The 19,776-nt window shown below is 39.6% G+C and overlaps 1 protein-coding gene across 1 annotated transcript in view; it reads left to right on the forward strand.

Moving 5' to 3' along the window:
• LOC142102323 (leucine-rich repeat and fibronectin type III domain-containing protein 1-like protein) overlaps positions 1 to 19,776 on the forward strand; it is a 346,950-nt gene that overhangs the window by 211,571 nt on the left and 115,603 nt on the right. Inside the window, exon 3 of the mRNA XM_075187128.1 lies at positions 498 to 552. The gene's annotated coding sequence lies outside the window, so the exon portion shown is untranslated. The remainder of the gene's footprint in view (positions 1 to 497; positions 553 to 19,776) is intronic.

Consider the following 19,776-nt stretch of genomic DNA (forward strand, 5'->3'; position numbering starts at 1 on the left):
ATATATACTTCAATGATTAGTCAGATGGAATGATGTGAACATTGGCTCGCAGAGTACACCGCCAAATGACGAAAGTGACAGATGGTATAACAGTAATTTCTGATCAGTTTAACAATTTGTCTTTGGTGACAGTCAAGTTGGTCATAGATGGATAATGACGTATGTTCACACCCTGCCATTGGGTAAACAAGATACCTTCTCATACTGCTTTTTCATTTCTATTATTGTTACCAGTACTTGCACTCATTTCACCATCGTATTACCTAGCACTTAGAATTATTTTCTATGTCTCTCAATCACTGCTCTTTCCAGCTTCCGTATTTCCATTTACCTATGTAAGATCCTAAAAAGCTTGATGCCACAATCGGGTCAAATAAATGAAATCCTTGACTTATCTTTGCATGTAAAGGCACCACAGCTGAGCATCCAATAGACCTGTAATATCTGCAAAAGACATTGTATTCCTAAACTAATGTAGTTTCTTTCCCATCCAACAGGCACCACTGCAGAGCTGTTTGGCTGAACACGTGTTCAAAAAACTGCATAACACAGGTGAGTATGTTAATGGATACTGAAGTGAAAGAATGCATGGAAATAAGCCTGTTCTTCCTAGGACTAGTTTATTAAAGGTAGTTACTGCTTGGTCAACCCTTCCATGATTGGAGTGTACTAGTGACACAGACATGTTTAACAGGTAAGTTCTTCCAAGGACCAGAGTTTACTCATGAGTGTGACATGTTTAAAGGGTCAGTCCTTCGTGGAACCATCATGTCCTGTGACAGTGATATGTTTGCTGGATAATACTTTGCTAGAACTAGAGTATATTAGCAACAGTGACATGATTAATGCATGAGTATTTGCTAGAACTAGAGTGGATTAGTGGCAAATTTAATGGATCAATTTTTGCTAGAACTAGAGTGAATTAGTGATATGTTTAATGGATCAGTCTTTGCGAGCACTACAGTGTATTAGTGATATGTTTGATGGATCAGTCTTTGCGAGAACTAGAGTGTATTCGTGGCATGTTTAATGTTTGAGCCATACAAGGACAAATTTATCCAGAAGTAAAGATCCAGCAATTCCGTAAATACAGTTTTGCAAGCTCTGCACACATTTTTAAGGGTAGGGTTATGCTACAAATTCTCAGTATATGGTACATGTACTTCCAGCGGGTACCTTTGAAATATTCAAGGGGTACTTCTACCTGAAAAGTAAAACTAGGAATTGTAATTTCTGAATAAATTAATCATAATTAACAAGATTAGTATGAGTATTTCTTTTAACTAATTAAGGACATACTGCATTTCTTGGTAAACATTTATACATATTAGGGTGTACATGGAATAAATGTACACACTTTAGACAGTATTTCAAATAGACTAGGGGAGCGTGGGTTACAAAAAGGTTTAGGGTTTGAGAAACCCTGGTCGATGCACATTGGCAATTACCAGCATCATGATTGCTAGATATATTACATATTATATAGCCAAAATGACCAGTGCCTACAGAACGCACAAGAGCAGAAAATAATTACACTTTAGCATGTACGCCCCCAACAAATGATTGCAAAAATCAACTTTAAATTTCAGTGTACAGATAAGCTATCAAGTATGTGTGTGCTACATGAAAAAACAGTCAGTATTTAACTTTTGTGCAAAACAGAATACTAATTTGCACTCCTTGCATTGTAACATGGTTTTGTCCAGGAGACCGAAATAAGAAGTTTCTCAAGTTAAGATCCTGAACGAATCAGGCCCTTAATCCACAATTCCTCCTCCTCTACAATGCACCTGCTGGTAGAGATGTGTGGAATTTTCAGAACATTCGTGTCCCTCTACATTTGGCAGCGAGAGTTTGGCCTTGAGTGTAGCCAGTCCTACTCCAACCACAGCACACAGCTCCATTCATAGATTGTGTATTCCATGGCATGCCAAATGACAAATACAGTGCAGAATGACACTCCGGGCACAGCAGTCACTGCCCCACTCCTATCAGAGCAGAGAGGACCCCCTGGTTCTGTGGTGTCTGCACCCCCAGTAATTCCATCACTACTAGAGAACCTGGTGACTGGACCTCTAAGTCCTTCATAGGAACAAAGTGGTACTTTTAATGGGTCATTCATTGTGCAGGGCAAAGCACACATTTTGATAAATAATTTTGTTCTCTGCAGCAGACACGGGAGAGATTTAAATATGAAAAAGGTCACATTTACCAATTTCTGCTGAGTATATGTTTCTGGAGTTTTATCCTGGGATCCGATCTGCTCTGCAGATGTTTCTTGCTGATTTCCTGTTCTCATCACTTCTTCGTTTTTAATTTCAGATATTACTGTGTCTGAGTTATTATTTAACAACCTTGGTGTGTTATTTCACTGGAATCAAGTGGCTGCCAATGGGCGTTGGAATAATATTCATGTCAGTTTGATACCTGCCACCCTCTAGTGTTTTGTTTCACTGTAGTCCAGTAATCACAATAATCTGTCCGTATAATACGTTAACATATTCTAATATGACCTTTATTAGTTCTAGCATAATTTAGCTCTCAAATGGCCTAGCTTCACAAGATCAACATACATAGGAACATTTAAATAAAAAAGTGTGGCACTTTCATGACATAGAGTCCTATAATAAGTGATGGAGATCACAGAACAATATGGGCCTGAAAAAATCAAGGCACGTATCTGCTTTGTGCGTATAATTAGTAGAATTACTCTGCGCATGCTCAGAACTGGCTCATGTGCCAAGGAATGCAGCCACGTCCAATTCATCTTCGTACGCAAAGGACACTTGCTACAGCCTATGATTTCTGGGAGGGAAAGGGGTGGCAAGGGGCATTCGCCCATAGGCAATGTATAGTAAAGACGTGCCAAACTCGAGCGCATGCAGCCACATTCAAATCAAGCACTGGGCATCTCAAAGTTACTTATTTTTCTGCCGTATCTCTTGCTCCGACTACAGGGTTAGTATAAGTCCTGATCTGTAGTGATGACAGTTACATATGCATTGTATAACATGTGTCTGCAATCAGGAGTAACTCTAAAAATGTGTTTTGTGTTCAGTAGACATTAAGAGGGGAATTCAATTTTAACACTGCGTTAATTCATTTTAACGCTGTTTTTTTTATCACTTTTGAGCGTGTTAACTTTACCCGCGATTCAATTCCATTTTTGACGCTCCGTTTTTTTCATGAAACGGTCCTCTCGCGCTCCAGTAGGTGGTCTATAGAAAGTATAAGGTGGGTGAGAGCCCTTTGCGTTAAAAACTATTCAATTGTTTTTTAACACGGTGCGTTAAACAGGAAAATATGTTGTTTTATCTCGCTAAAAATAAAAAACCTAAGCAAACTATTTGAAATCATGTAATAATGAAAAAAAAAAAGATAAGCTATGTTTATCAGTAATGCCTAACATGTAAAAGTTGATTTTATTTAAAAAAAACATATAAAAAAATAAAAAAAATCACTAAATATATTTATGAATGTTTTTTGTACAAATATGTATGTACTAATGTGTTTTGACATGGTATGGATGATTCTATAGTAAAAAACAGGGAAATAAAAAAATATGCTAAAGAAAGTATTGTAATGTAAATATTATCAAATAGAATGGTTGTGTAATGCAATCTATTATGAAAATTAGGGATGTGCAACGGCCACTTTTGGTGTCTCGTGTTTTGGATTCGGATTTGCTTGAGGTTTTGGATTCGGATTTGTTTCGCAAAACACCTGACGAAAGGTTTTGGTTCGGATTTAAGGTTTTGGATTCGGATTTATTTTGAAAAAAACATAAAAAGTGTTGAAATCAAGTTTTTGGGTTTATTTTCACTCCTACGCTATTATTAACCTCAATAACATTCAATAACAATCATTTCCACTAATTCCCAGTCTATTCTGAACACCTCACACCTCACAATATTGTTTTTAGTCCAAAACGTTTCACCGAGGTAGCTTTCTGGACTGCATAGTGCAGTGGTCCCGGTACACAATTTGGTACTGGGGCCACAATACCTCCGCCTTCAAATGGTCTGAATTCCACTGCACAGCTGCCTGCAGTAATATAGCAGTACCACTGGACTTATACTGCTGAATCAGTGAACTTTGTAATATAGCAGTACCACTGGACTTATACTGCTGAATCAGTGAACTTTGTAATATAGCAGTACCAATGGACTTATACTGCAGAATCAGTGAACTTTGTAATATAGCAGCACCAATGGACTTATACTGCAGAATCAGTGAACTTTGTAATATAACAGTACCAATGGACTTATACTGCAGAATCAGTGAACTTTGTAATATTGCAGTACCACTGGACTTATACTGCTGAATCAGTGAACTTTGTAATATAGCAGTACCACTGGACTTATACTGCTGAATCAGTGAACTTTGTAATATAGCAGTACCAATGGACTTATACTGCAGAATCAGTGAACTTTGTAATATAGCAGCACCAATGGACTTATACTGCAGAATCAGTGAACTTTGTAATATAACAGTACCAATGGACTTATACTGCAGAATCAGTGAACTTTGTAATATTGCAGTACCAATGGACTTATACTGCAGGATTGTTTTTGGATATTTTTTTTTAATTTCTTTTTTTTTATAATTATTCTTTTTTTTTTTATAACTTTTTTAAAAAAAATTATAACTTGGGAATAATGGGGAAATAACAATGCCCTTAGAAGGACAGAGCACAGGACACAGCACCACTGGACTGAACAGGACACAGCACAGGACCCAGCAGCACCACTGAACTCAGAAGGACAGAGCACAGCACACAGCCCCACTGGACTGAGCAGAACACAGCACAGCACAGCACAGCACAGCACAGCACAGCACAGCACGAGATATAGCAGGACAGAGGACCACCTAACACAACCTCCCTCTACCCTGATCAATGCCCGAGTGAAGATGGCGGCGGCTAGCGGGGAATTTATAGAATACGAGTATCGCGAGATCCGACAGCGGGATTATGACTCAGAGCCTCAGTTTCAGTTTTGCAATTGGCGGGAATACCCGGATCTGTCTCGGATCCGACTCGGATCGGCAACGTTCGGGTGGGCTCGGATTTCAGATATCCGAGCCCGCTCATCTCTAATGAAAATGTATGCTAATCCTTTTTCTTTGGTTATACATGGCCGTGTTAAACACTCCACTTCACTCCCCTAAAAACTTGCAAACACCAATGATTACCGCGCGGGGGCAGCGTTACCTCTCTTTCAATTGAATTGCACAAGTTTTAACGCTGCGTTAACTAAAAACGGTCATTATAGCAGTTAAAAACCCGCGTGGGATTTTTTTTTTTTTTAACGCTGCGGAATCCCCCCTTTCCCCAACGATCATCCTAATAAATGAATTTTATGGGGATATATATATATATATATATATATATATATATATATATATATATATATACACAAGTTAACCCGTGCATGATACTCATGCATTCTAGTCAAATCAAGCTACTTAAGGTGTTAAAAAGGTTCTTGTCATGCATTTGGGCCTAGACCAGGCCTCAACCACCAACCACTCCCCACTGTCACCCCCGGCAACCACCAACCACTCCCCACTGTCACCCCCGGCAACCACCAACCACTCCCAACTGTCACTTCTCCTTCAAGAAATATATATATATTATTTTTTTTTTAAATCTTTATAAACACTTTTAACAATTAACAAGTTTTTTTTTCCACACATACTAAGAATTTAGTAGGTCAGTGTATAACTCCGTCCAGCAGGTGGCGCTGCAGCTTGGTTTTATTTTTTACACAGACAAACACACACCACTAAGCATTTATATTATATATATATATATATATATATATATATATATATATATATATATATATATAAATTTAAAGCTGTTTTGTCATTAATTCCTCCTTTTACCTCACAGTGCGTTTGTGATTCAAATGTTAGAAGGCTTCTGGGCCCCTGAGATCCTATAGAGTTCCAATGCTCGCAAAGTCTAAAGCTTAACTAAGTTCATGCAGTAACTTCCAATATCTCTGAGACTCAAACAAGAAAATTGAGACAAAATCCTTTGTGTTGTGGAAGCTTCTGCCCTCTTCCAGTGTACATATCTGACAAGTTTTACTACCTACCCCTCCAGGAGACACTGGATGGGAGGTCAGATGGCAAGTGCTGGAGGGGCCAATCACAGCAGCGATTAACGGCATTGTGCAGAAGGGTTGGGGCCTGATTACGCAAAATGTGTCATTAAGTCCCGTCTCCACCTGCGATCCGGACAGGTGCCTCCTCGTCCAGGAGGACAGTAGACAAGTATGTCTGTGTGTCTGCTTTTAAAATATCTTTAGTGAGTACACTCGATTTATATGTATCAAACTTCCTTCTATTTTTATATAACAAATTACTATTGGATTATTGTTACTATCCCCAGATAAAAACATATAAATCATATATCAACTCACTAAAAAAATGTTCAGTATTTTTAAGTGATATTATTTTATGCTTAGAGCTCAAATTCATCCTGGTTTACCCAGCACCCCCCCCCCCCCACACACACACACATCCCCCCCCCCCTCTATTTATCCACATTCTAAATCTTTAACTAACAAAGCTTATTTTCCCATAATTCAGAGTTTTTATGCACATGATTAAAAGGCTTAACAGCTGATATCCTGACTTCCCTTAACCTCAGATTATTTAACTATCACCTTAAATAATTGACACAAGACCTGACTGTGGCAAAATTAAAATAGTTTAGTTAAATATGGTGGTGGAGAAAAGAGCAGTCAGTACGACGTCTGCCAGGCATAGCCAGAATGTCCCAGCCTAACCATGGGACCTCATCAACTGGGGGACAATCAATCAAACCCCAGGTTCAAGTGGGGGACAACCAATCACACCCTGGGCGCACATATCTACCTTAGCAGGACCGCGTCCCATGCTCTACAGAAGCCGCCAATCCTCTGGGCTAAACGTAACGGCACCACAGGCCGACACACAAGGGTGGTACCTGTACCCAGACTATAGTCGATTCAGTGGAAGAGAGGTGGGTTTAGCGTGCCCACTACCGTAATATGCGCCCAACCACTGGCCGTGGACTGCACTGCGTTTTTCCGGCATCTCTCCATCCAAGATCTCCACCAGCAGTTCCATCATACCATAGCTAAGCACCATTACGATAATCATCCAGCACATCCTGCGTGCCACTAAACACAGCCAACCAAGGAGGGTGGGTGTTCAATGTCCAGAGACCACCAGACACTGTTTAAAACTCCGCCCATCTAATTTATACACCCTGTCTATTCCTCCCCTATAACATCAGATGGGTGTACTCCATAGTTAACTATTAACCCCAGAGAATAAATCCAGTTTAAAAGATACAGCCTCAGCTTTTAAATTGCCTTCAAGTTAATTTCAACCCTCAGTTCTTATTAACAGAATGAGCTTCCATAACTGTTTACATTATTGACAAGACTGCAGCTGGGTAAACCAATTGGGCTGGGGGGGTTCAGAGATGACCGATCATGTGCAGAATCTAATAATAATACATCCATACAAAAGTATACGCAGATACCAAATGTGGATGTAACATTAGGCGCACAAGTGTGCCCAGCCCACGTTTAGTTTTTAGTGGCCTGGTCCGCTCAGCTCCACCTATCAGAACACACTATACGGAGCACCAAATCAAGCGCGTTCATTTAAAAAGGGCACATGACAACACAAAACCTTTTTTTTGCATTGTAGGCCCACAATTTTGCACTTTCAGAAATTATCTACTTCTGTTAGTAACAAACTGTCATAGATAATGGTGATACATGAGTGCATTCTTTCCTTGTCATCTCTATGTCCAGACCGGTGATACTAGTTGTGTAATGAAGGGGAGAGAGAGTAATTTTAGTGGTTTTTTTATCCACTTTCACTGTTAATTACCATGTAGTGCATGTGGCTTCCTCTTCACATTAAATAAGCCCCTTAAGGGTAGAAAGGAAGAGTGGAGGTCATACCCATAGCAACCAATCAGATTCTCGCTATAATTTATTGTGTACATTCTAGAAAATGATAGCTAGAATCTGATTGGTTGCTATGGGCTACACCTCCCCTTTTCATTTTTAGATGGTTTGATAAATCTAGCCCAAGTCTCTCTCATGGAGTCACTTCTGTTACAGTGCTGGTAATCCAATCCACTCCCATTCCGGGCTGCCACCTATCACTCATAATCCCTTTATATTCCAGGAATGTAGCTTCCACTTTCCCAGCAGTGTAAAGAATATCAGAGCAACATGTGCTTGTGTTAAGTGCAGGAAGCAGTGATAGTGAAATTCATCCATCAGGAGTTACCTGTGGTTATGCATTCTATAATACAGCTCTATCTAGCAAATTCAGCACTGGGCTTATGTATAGACTATGATATGGTATAGCTCCTAGACATGTAGAATTTCTCATGCACAAGACTGTAAAGTATGCGACTGTAATATATTAAATAACTACTGTGCAGTAATACTTGTATAAACCATTGTTTTTCCTGCAGAATCCTGCCTGTGGGATGAGATGTTGGAAACATTCCAGCTAGAGGTCTACAAGGCAGAGATTATGGGCCTGAGTCATTAATGAGAGCAATGCAAAAAAAAAAGGAGTAACTTTGCAACTTGGCAAAACCATGTTGTATTGGAGGGGATAAATTTAAAATGTGGGGACAGATCTATAATTGGGGTAGGGCATGTCCTAGATCAGCTTAAAAGTTCAATGTAAAAATAAAGCTATCAAGTATTTGTGTGCTACATGAAAAAGCAGCCAGTGTTTTCCTTACATTCAAAAAAATAAATTAATTTGCACCCCTTGCATTGTAACCTGGTTTGTCCAGGTTACTCCTTTTGTTTGCCTTGCTCTCCTTAATGACTCAGGCCCTATAACACTATAGATATGCATGATGCTCCTTAATAGGTAATCACTGGAGATGAACAGGTTAATCATTTCTTACGGCTGTAGAATGAGAGACGCTGTCAGTTGAAATTCTGACAATTGTTTGCACAGGAATTGTAGTCACGCAGCTAATTGTTCCTTAATGATACGCTTAGGTGTGGAGGCAGGACAAGGAAATGCGAGCACATATGCATTCTGCTGGCTGTTTTGTCACCAAGCACAATTCCTCTCCCACTTGGAGTTCTTGAATTTGAAAGGTGTGTTTGACAGAGGGAGAGACAAATTTAATTGATACAAAGAGGAAATTAAATCTTCAATAATAAGAGACAGAAGAAAGAGATTTTTTTTTTTTTAGTAGATGCCAGAGCAAAATCCTGTGATTGGAGTGAATGCTAATACTCTCCATAACTGTAACTATTCAATGCTGAAATCATAGGTTCTCAATGTCAATCTGTTACCTGATTGTAAAAGCACATTGCCTTTGTGATTTATTAACCACTCCAGGTAAACTATAGGTGTAGCGAACCATTATCTTTTCTTTCGGCTCATTTTATAACCAACATTAATGCTGCTGTTTTGAAGCCTCTCCCCAGGACCAGCTAGGTTATTATTAAGAATATCCTTGATAGAACACAGATGGGTTATCACTATTGCTAGACCAAGTTTAAGAACATCCCTGATAAATCACATGTGCAGATCACTATTATCAGATAATGTTTGAAGACATCTATAATGAGTCTTAATTACTAGATCTTGTAAGTCCATCTTTAAATAAATAACTCACTATTTGTCCAATAACTTCTCTATTTCTGGTTTTCTGGTGACTCCTGAAATACATATTGCAGTTTACAAGAAAATAATGAGATACTGACAGAGATGTAAAGACTGAGAAATGTGAAAGCAAAGAATAATAAAAACAAAAAGGATTCGCAGACAAACAGAAAAGCAGAGAATGAGATTTTACAGCTGGATTGGACACTATGCGAAAATGGTTCTACTATTCCACTAATACCCATAGCTATTCACTAAACTGTGACCCCTCCCCATTCTTCTCAAATTTAACTGGGAGTTACGTCACCAATCCAATCCAATGTCGTCCATCGTTCGCTCGTATGGAACTCGGTATCTCATGATCACACTAACTATATACCTTGCGATAGACTTCATGACTATAATAGACAAGTGCAAAGTTAACCCTTCGTGACGCATACTCTGTATCCCCTTTGTGTGTTCCTGAATACATAAAACAACATTAGGGCAGAGTATGTACACACTTCATTTTGAATAATGAATCTCAGCCAAATAGGTTATCATAGGCCACTGCACCTAGAAGAAAGAGTGTTACAATGACCCATTGTTAATTTGTCTTTCAAGGGAAGCTTTGTACTCCTCCAGCAATCCCCTTTATTACTAAGTATATATATTTCTTTAAGTATCAAACAGATGGGGGCGCTTCCATAGTGCATTATCCAAGTAAAAAGATTTTATTAAAAACTAGAATATACACATACCAGATGGACAAAAAAGTCAAGCATTAAACCAGCAATCAACTGACTCCTCTATTAGCGGACATCATATGTGAACCTGAATCCACAACCACCTCTACGCATTTCATCTACACAGACTTCATCAGGAGGGGTAGATCCCCACCCAGGTGAAAAGCCCTTTATAGGGATATACAGATTCATTCACAGCTGAATCTCCTTGATTGTTAGATCGATCACTAGTATATGTTACAAAAAATATACAAAAATAAATGTTCATGCACAAATACATAGAAGACATATATAAAGAATGTATAGAAAATAATAATTAAAAAATGCTTACAATAATTTTACAAAGCGCATGCAGCATCTATACAAACAACCGTATATTATACAGTGATCAGACATACCTTCAATATAAAAACTATAAAATCTGTGTGATTTCACAACTTTCGTTTAACCCCACAGGAGCAAAGGTATTTAAAGTGTAAATTTAAAGGTTTCTCTTTGGGTCAGTTTTAGTAATCGATCTCCTCCCCTAATATTCAATTCAACATGTTCAATTGCTTTGAACCTTAACATTTCAGGATTAGCATTTTGACATTTATAAAAATGTTTAGGAATACTATGGTTATCTAATTTATTACGGATATTCCGCAGGTATTCAAATATACGTATTTTCACACACCTTTTTGTCTTTCCGACATATTTCTTTCCACACCCACATTCTAATAAGTATACCACAAATGATGTATTACAATTCATAAATGACTGGATATTCCTCACTTTTGTTACAGATGAATCTGAAAATGTTTTAGTATCGCTACCTCTCTTAAATGTGAGGGAGCTAGCAATGTTCTTAATGTTGTTGATCTCTTAATAATAATTTGGGGATTCGTAGGTAGTAATCCTGATAATACTGGGTCAAGTTTCAATACAGACCAGGGTTTTTCCAGAATTCTAACAATCTTATGGCTTGCTGCTTTAAAGGTAGTCACAAACAAACATTTAAATGTATTAGACATATCTTTCTCTCTCTCCTTATATGTCAGCAAGTCTGTCCTATCACATTCTCTCACTTTTTCAAAACTAGTCAACAGCAAATTCTTGGGGTAACCCTGTTCTCAAAATTGCTTGATCAAAGCAGCTGCCTGTATCTCATATATATTTCTTTGTTTGTCCTTATCTACAGAAAAGAGGAACAAAATAAAGTTAGTTTCAAATAACAAAAGACAAACATGATATTTCTTTTGCTTTCAATCCTTATCATCGACCAACGACAGGAAATGAAACACAAGACAACATAAAACAAAAAACAAAACAAACAAACAAAAAAATCCTCAGTCTGCTTTCATTCCTCGGTGACCTGGAAAAATAACCTAGCAAAGGTTATCTACAATCCTTCTATTGTTCTAAGGCTATATAGCTTCATTGCAGTCTGGGTCAATTAACTAAGACCATTTGTCTGGACACAATGGATATCTCTCACCTACTGTATAGCACATACATGTGAAACCTGATTTTTTTTCTTCTAGGATTCCTGAATCTAACCCTTTGCATAGACACAATAAATTTCTTTTGTACACTTGTTTTTCCTGGCTGTACTTTATGCATGGAATAAAAACAAAAGTTTCTTCAGACTGTTTGAAGACTGGTCTTTTTTTTTTTTTCCTATTTCAGGGGGGGGGGAGGGTTCTAAATTCAATCACACATCATTACACAAACACAAAAGACAATATACATTTAAGTTACTTAGCTTTAAACCTGAATAGTTACACTTAATACAGATTATCAGTTACATTTGCTATTTTTATAAGTTTTTTTTGTTTTGTTTTTTTATTTTATTCGGTTTTATACTTTCCTGCTTTGTGCTCCCTTCTCTTCGCTTTGCAACGCTTACTTCTGCTATGCATGTATTACCCTGCCACGTGTTACCTTCCTGTTGCCACAGTTTTAAGCAGTCATTATGTTCAATTCTCATTTTTGTTGATTTAACAACTGCACTTTATCTCTAACATTATTTAACACCTCTGATTCGAAACTACCGATCTTTGGAAAAGGTCTAACACAATCTTTGGTCATCTTGACCCATTTGTCACAGTACGCCGCTGCGTACGCACCATATTTCTTAAACTTAACATACCGCTCTGAACCGATCAGCCCTTCCTTAAGCAGCACCTCATTGACCATCTCTAGCATTTACTTAGCACCCATTGTGAAAACAGACATTTTCTCAACGCTTCGCAACAAACCACTACCACTAGAGATTTTTATTATCCGTGTACGATTTCAACAGGCTACGTCCACTCACCTCCTAACACAGAGACTGGGAACACAGAAATATCAACTTCTCAATATCCTGTCCTACCAACACATCTGCTGAGTGTATTACTACTGGTAGCACTAGGGTTACCCAACCTTGCCAGTGTAATTCCTCCCGCTACTCACTAAACTTTGTGATTACTATTGGGGGTGCGCCGAAAACCTTTTGTTTTCGTTTCCAGTATACCTGCGCTGTATACCAATCCTCGGCTGTCCAGCCCATCTCATCAGACAGCAACCGATATTCCCTGTCACTTTCAACAGTAAATCAACTTTCACTTCAGAATCATACAATTCACATACACTTTCGTTTTTTGCACAGAAAATTAATTTCCCAAACAATAGTAATATTTTTTCAGAGGCTTAAACAAGTGATTATACTATACATATATAACAGACTATCAAAACGACTGCTTAAACACAGGGCAACAATACCGGAAATACACATACGCAATGCAGAAAATACACATACGCTATGCAAAATAAATCACATTTAAAATGCAAAATGACAATAAAAAGAAACAGTTTTCTTTCTTGTCCCTAGATTCAAGTTAGCGCTCCTTGGATTACACAAAAACGGACATTCGGTTTCACAACACAGAATGATAGACAGGTTTTGAACACATTGCGTTCTTACCCGTATATGACGCGTCTCTCCACCCTTTGTTGAGGAACCGAAATCCGTAGGCTTTGCGAATCTTCCGGTAGCGTAACCTCTGCTGCGAGCCCCCAAATTATTAAAGTAATTTTATTGCTTACAAATAACCATTGTCCAGTGCGATTGTTGTGGTTCCAACACACAAAGATATTTAATTGCAAAATATAGCAGGATTTACAGCAAGCCATTTTTACACATTAAAGTTGTTACAATAAAGCAGGAAAGTACACAAACACCGAATACATTACATTTTCCTTATAGTGTTCACCCAGGCATGGTCGCATGCAGTCAGATCAGAGAGAGCGATATCAAAGGATAGCATGCTTGTATATAGTATACAGATAACACTTAGTGAGGTCTTCATTGGTCCAGGGTTAATGATATTCCATTTCCCTGCTGGTTATAGGTCAGTTCATTTGATCCTTTCAAAAGGTGAGTGGCAACTTCCCCCACATGTTTTCACTCTGAATTACTAGCTCAAACTGACCCACACAAAAAGTACTTTTGAGTATTAATCTCATATTGCTTGTATCTTGCGATCGCTAGATGCGATCGCTACTCTGTCTACACCGGGTTAATGCTGGTGAAATAAGCTTTAATATAAGACCAAACTCTTTACCTTTTAAAACAACTGAACCATAAAAACCATTACTATAGTATTATCTATGCATAAATAAACCATCTAATACATTTTTCTAATAAATAAATGTGGATTGGAACCTTAATAAATATGAACTATATATAAGTGAATGTGTAAGTGTATGCATTATTTATCGTGCGATTGCGTCATGACACGTGGCGTACTAAATGCAATAGCACAGTAAAACAATATTAATCAATATACTTTCTTTCATCCAATTCTTCGACTTTGACACCAGTAACAGGCTTTTTGTCTTTTGTTTCTTTTCAAAATGCCGTCCTGGTGCAGAAGCGCAGGCAGCGGTGTGTGCAATGATTGTGGCAGAAAACTACATCTACCAGCATGCATTGCATGCATTACAGCAGCAATAAACAGTATATTTGTCTCCTATGTGACATAATCACCCAGCTGAATCCAGCTCCTCTGTGACCAAGCTGAATGTAGCTTGGTTGAATCAGATATTTGTCAAAAGTTACCTATACTGAGCTAACAGTTGTAGAGTAGGCAGTATAGAGTGAAGTGTGAGGGTGTCAGCCAGACACATCCAAGGCTGTATAGCATTGCCTATTCCCCAGAGCAAGCAAACAAAACTGGATTATTCGACAGATGGCAGGATAGTGATGTATCAAGGTTTTTCTATCATGAAAACTCCCACAATGTTATGTCTTAAAATATCCCTAAAACAGAAATAGCTTGATCAATATTGCTAGGTCATGCTTAAGGAGATTCCTGATAACACACAATAAATTACTAGGTTACAGCTCCTGATATGACCCCCTCTGCGGTTTGTGCTTAAAAGTGACTGCAGATGGGTTACCAGTTTCCATATATATATATATATATATATATATATATATATATATATATATATATATATATATACATATATATACATATATATACACAGTATTTAGATAGTGAGAAATATATTGTTGGGCATGTGAGTAACGTTGAGAGATCATGATGATATTGTATTACCCCCACAGTAATTGTTACACTACTGGGCAGCACGGTGGCTTAATGGTTAGCACTTCTGCCTCACAGCACTGGGGTCATGAGTTTGATTCCCAACCATGGCCTTATCTGTGTTGAGTTTGTATGTTCTCCTCGTGTTTGCGTGGGTTTCCTCCGGGTGCTCCAGTTTCCTCCCAAAATCTAAAAACATACTAGTAGGTTAATTGGCTGCTAGCAAATTGACCTTAGTCTCTGTCTGTCTGTGTGTATGTTAGGGTATATAGATTGTAAGCTCCTACTGGGCAGGGACTGATGTGAGTGAGTTCTCTGTACAGCGCTGCAGAATTAGTGGCGCTATATAAATAGCTGATGATGATGATGATGTTCCATGCTGGTATTGTATTATCTTATCCATTTGTATTACTTGAGACTTGTCATCGTTGATTGCTTTTTGTATACCAATTACCTAGTTTTCCCAAATATTTGGATACCAAATTTGTGCAATAATCAGGGTGCTATAGAGTTATAGTGGCAGAAAAAGTTAAACAGTTGGGGACTTCCCCACTTATTTGTCACTGTTTTCCATCAGAGACTCCGATAGGTGCTCATATATCTAATACTAAGGGAATATTTGTCAAAAAACCTGACTTACCCTGGCCAACCCTTCCTTTGTCCTACAAAACCCTATGTCAGGGTCTGATTATCCAATAGACTGACTAAGCTGCAGCCTAGGGCACAAGGCTTTGGAGGTGGTAAGATTTTGGGGGGTGGGCAAAATTGTGACAGAGAGAGGTGAAAACTGAAATTCATTTTAAAATATAAGAGAATAGTTGTAACCCAAAAGAAAAAGGAAAAATTGTACGGTTTTGATCCTGACATAGTCCCATGGTAAACGTAAAGACATTGGGCATGGGCTTGAGGATAAACGAGTATGAGAGACAAGGTTTGTGACAGACCACCCTCCACCTTGACCTTCACCCCCAGTAGCCCTTGTCCATGCCTCCGCTCTGCTATACAGTTCTTATTTTAATGAAAAATAAATGAGTGACAAAGATTGCCGTGACCCGTTTAAAAAGCCAAATTGAGCTGAGTTTCGAAAAAACGTCATCGTAAACATTGGTGGGGGTGTGGGAGCTGCAGGAAGCTGTATTTTAAATTAACAATGAGTTCATATTTACTTTTACCCTGGCAAGGAAGGCAAGGAGGGGGGGCTCCGAAAATATCAGCCTAGGGTGGCATTAACCCTTACTCTGACCCTGCCTTATGTTGACCTTGCCCTTACCAGCATGCAATGCCCATCATAACCACAGTAATAATGATCCCTTTGAGGTGGCATTATTACCATTGCAGGGGGTGCAGTAGCTGGGGTGCCCAGAGGTGAGGGGGGCCAGGTGATGTCAGTCCATCTGCTGCCTAAGTTACCCCTCTGCTCTTTTCATCGTACGAGGGGGCCGGTGCATGCTTTGGTCCCGGGCATTGTCAGAAGAGCAGAGCGGGGCAGGGACGGATTATACATTAGGCAACCTAGAGGCCTGGATTTTGCGTGGGTGGGGGTGCGGCCCAAACCAATATCTCTACAGTATCGCTATGTGGCCCAGCGACGGAATGTTACGCTCCTGATGCGGAAGTTACAGTTTAGACGGTGAAAACAGACATCTGAGTGGTTGCTGTGGGTGAGAAGTCTTTTTTGCACCGTTTTCTAAGCAGCTATGTTTATAAACCATGCCTGGCCAGAACTGTTCTTCTAGACACACTCAGCTGCTTCATCCCTCTTGCAGGAGAAGAAAGGCAGCACAAATACACACAAATAAGGATAGGTTTTAGGTGAAAGATTGGTTTAGAGATCGGTGACTAAAGGACGAGGTGTATGGAGAAGAATGAGCCAGGAATGGAGGAAGCTGCTGAATAAATGCATGGAGAGAGAAATAAGAGGATGTAAAAGCTAGCAGGAGCAAAGTCAAGTGATTGACGGGAAGGAGAGCAGGCAGGCATAGAGCTCAATAGACAGTCACAATGAAAAGTCCTTGTACCGGAGCTGGGGGCGAGAGAGCGCACGGCATTATCTGAGTGAATCCATTGCTCTCGTCTGTAACAATTGCAAATTGTAACCTTTGTGCTTGCCTGAGAACAGTCATGTTTTTACACATGTTCCTGTCATACTCATATTAGCAGTAATGGATTTTCTTTGTCAGATGCAAACAGCTCTGTATACGGATAGCTCAGTTACTAAATAATTGTTAAATCAGAAAAGGAAAACCATAGAGAACTCCTTAGAAAAGAATCTGCCCCATATATCCCACTATTACTCCATATAATCCCTCTTACTAACGCATATAACGCTTATTATTATTCCACCTTGTGTTCCATATTAACACTTTTATTACCTATTATAACCCTCCTTTACTCAATAAAAGCTCTCTAATAACTCCTTCTAAACTCCCATTACATCATATCACACCTCCTATTTCTCCAGTGAGCCACTCTTTTTACCCAATATAACTCCCTTATTACTTCACAACCACTATTACTTAATATAACATTCCCAATTACACAATATAACTCCCTTATTACTCCACAGCCACTATTACTTAATATATTGTTCCCTATTACCCAGTATAACTCCCTTATTACTCCACAAGCACTATTACCTAATATATTGTTCCCTATTACCCAGTATAGCTCCCGTATTACTCCACCACCACTATTACTTAATATAACATTCCCTATTACCCAATATAATTCCCTTATTACTCCACAACCACTATTACCTAATATAATGTTCCCTATTACACAATATGGCTTCTCCTACTACATAATATAACCCCTATTGCAACTTCATGTTAGCCATCCTACTAGTCAATTACCGATCCTAATATCACTACTGATCCTAATAATATTATTATTATTATTGTTATTTATTTGTTGCCACAAAATTCTGAAGTGTCGTACCATGTGAAATGAAACATAGTACAAATACATAGAGGACAACAGACAAAATACAAAGCAGTCAAACTCAAAAATAAGGGACATTTAAGAGGGAATAGTGCAAGATTAGCATGAGATTTAGCATAATACTATAAATAAGGCATAACAGGTAATGTTTATAACAAGCAAGTGTCGTACAGAACATGTATGATACAAGGGTGCACCAGTGGATGATGTTGGAGCTGACAGGAGGGGAGATTGTCCTGCTTGTTAGGGCTTTCAAACTAGTGAGGAGTGAGACGAGAGGTGGGCCATGAGGAGTGAGACGAGAGAGGGGCCATGAGGAGTGAGACGAGAGAGGGGCCATGAGGAGTGAGACGAGAGAGGGGCGATGAGGAGTGAGACGAGAGAGGGGCGATGAGGAGTGAGACGAGAGAGGGGCGATGAGGAGTGAGACGAGAGGTGGGCCATGAGGAGTGAGACGAGAGAGGGGCCATGAGGAGTGAGACGAGAGAGGGGCCATGAGGAGTGAGACGAGAGAGGGGCCATGAGGAGTGAGACGAGAGAGGGGCGATGAGGAGTGAGACGAGAGAGGGGCGATGAGGAGTGAGACGAGAGGTGGGCCATGAGGAGTGAGACGAGAGGTGGGCCATGAGGAGTGAGACGAGAGAGGGGCCATGAGGAGTGAGGCGAGAGGTGGGCCATGAGGAGTGAGGCGAGAGGTGGGCCATGAGGAGTGAGGCGAGAGGTGGGCCATGAGGAGTGAGACGAGAGGTGGGCCATGACGAGTGAGACGAGAAGTGGGCCATGAGGAGTGAGACGAGAGGTGGGCCATAAGGAGTGAGACGAGAGGAGGGTCATGAGGAGTGAGACGAGAGGTGGGCCATAAGGAGTGAGATGAGAAGTGGACGATGAGGAGTGAGATTAGAGGTGGGCAATGAGGAGTGAGACAAGAGGTAGGTTATGAGGAGTGAGACGAGAGAGGGGTGTTGAGTAGTGAGACAAGAGAGGGGCTAATTGGTGTAAGACGAGAGGTAGGCGAGGAGGAGTGAGATGAGAAAGGGGTGAGGAGGAGTGAGACGAGAGGCAGGTGAGGAGGAATGAGATGAGAGAGGTGCGATGAGGTGGGAGACGAGAGGTGTGTGATGAGGCATGAGATGAGTGGTAGGCGATGAGGAGCGAGACGAAATTTGGGCGATGAGTAAGATGAGAGGTGGACAATGAGGAGTGAGAATATGGGCAGAGGCGGCTGGGCCAGCGATAGTGGAGTTAGGTAGCAGATATATAAACCTTACATTTTACTCATATCTGCTAACAGCAACAATTTTCAAAGTACAGACCCAATTTCTCAGTAACCATAAGGCATGTGGCCTTGCCCAAAATCGGTGTGGATGTATTTGGTTATTGATTAGGTGCATCAGAGTCATGTTCTAATTTGTCCCAATTTTCCAATCAAGAATATTGGAAGGAAGGCAATACTACTTATAACACCTGCCTATAACTATTCCTAAAAGATAAAACAGTTCTCTTTTTATCTATGTAACCGCTCCAATTACTTTATATAACCCTTCCTATCACTGCATGTAACCTTGCTCTATTATTCCCTATAATGCTGCTAGGAGAAGTCACACAATGGCGACTCCGTCAATGACTGGGGAATGCAGCGGTGATAATTATGGCCATGTGTCGGGATTGCTAAGTGTCAGTTGTTCTTTGAGTTTCCTATGTAAGGGCATCAAAGTAAGTTCCAGTTTATGTGGGAAAATTCCTGGTCCTCTTCTAAAGTAAATGTTGTGAGCAGGTGGTGCAGAATATATTGGTGTCATACTTGTTTGTTTGTGTCATACTTGTTTGCTCCCTTCATTTTGTTTCCTAACCTGTACTACCTCCAGGCAGTTAAATAA

The sequence above is a fragment of the Mixophyes fleayi genome, chromosome 9, assembly GCF_038048845.1.
Source record: "Mixophyes fleayi isolate aMixFle1 chromosome 9, aMixFle1.hap1, whole genome shotgun sequence".
In the NCBI taxonomy this organism is placed as follows: domain Eukaryota; kingdom Metazoa; phylum Chordata; class Amphibia; order Anura; family Limnodynastidae; genus Mixophyes; species Mixophyes fleayi.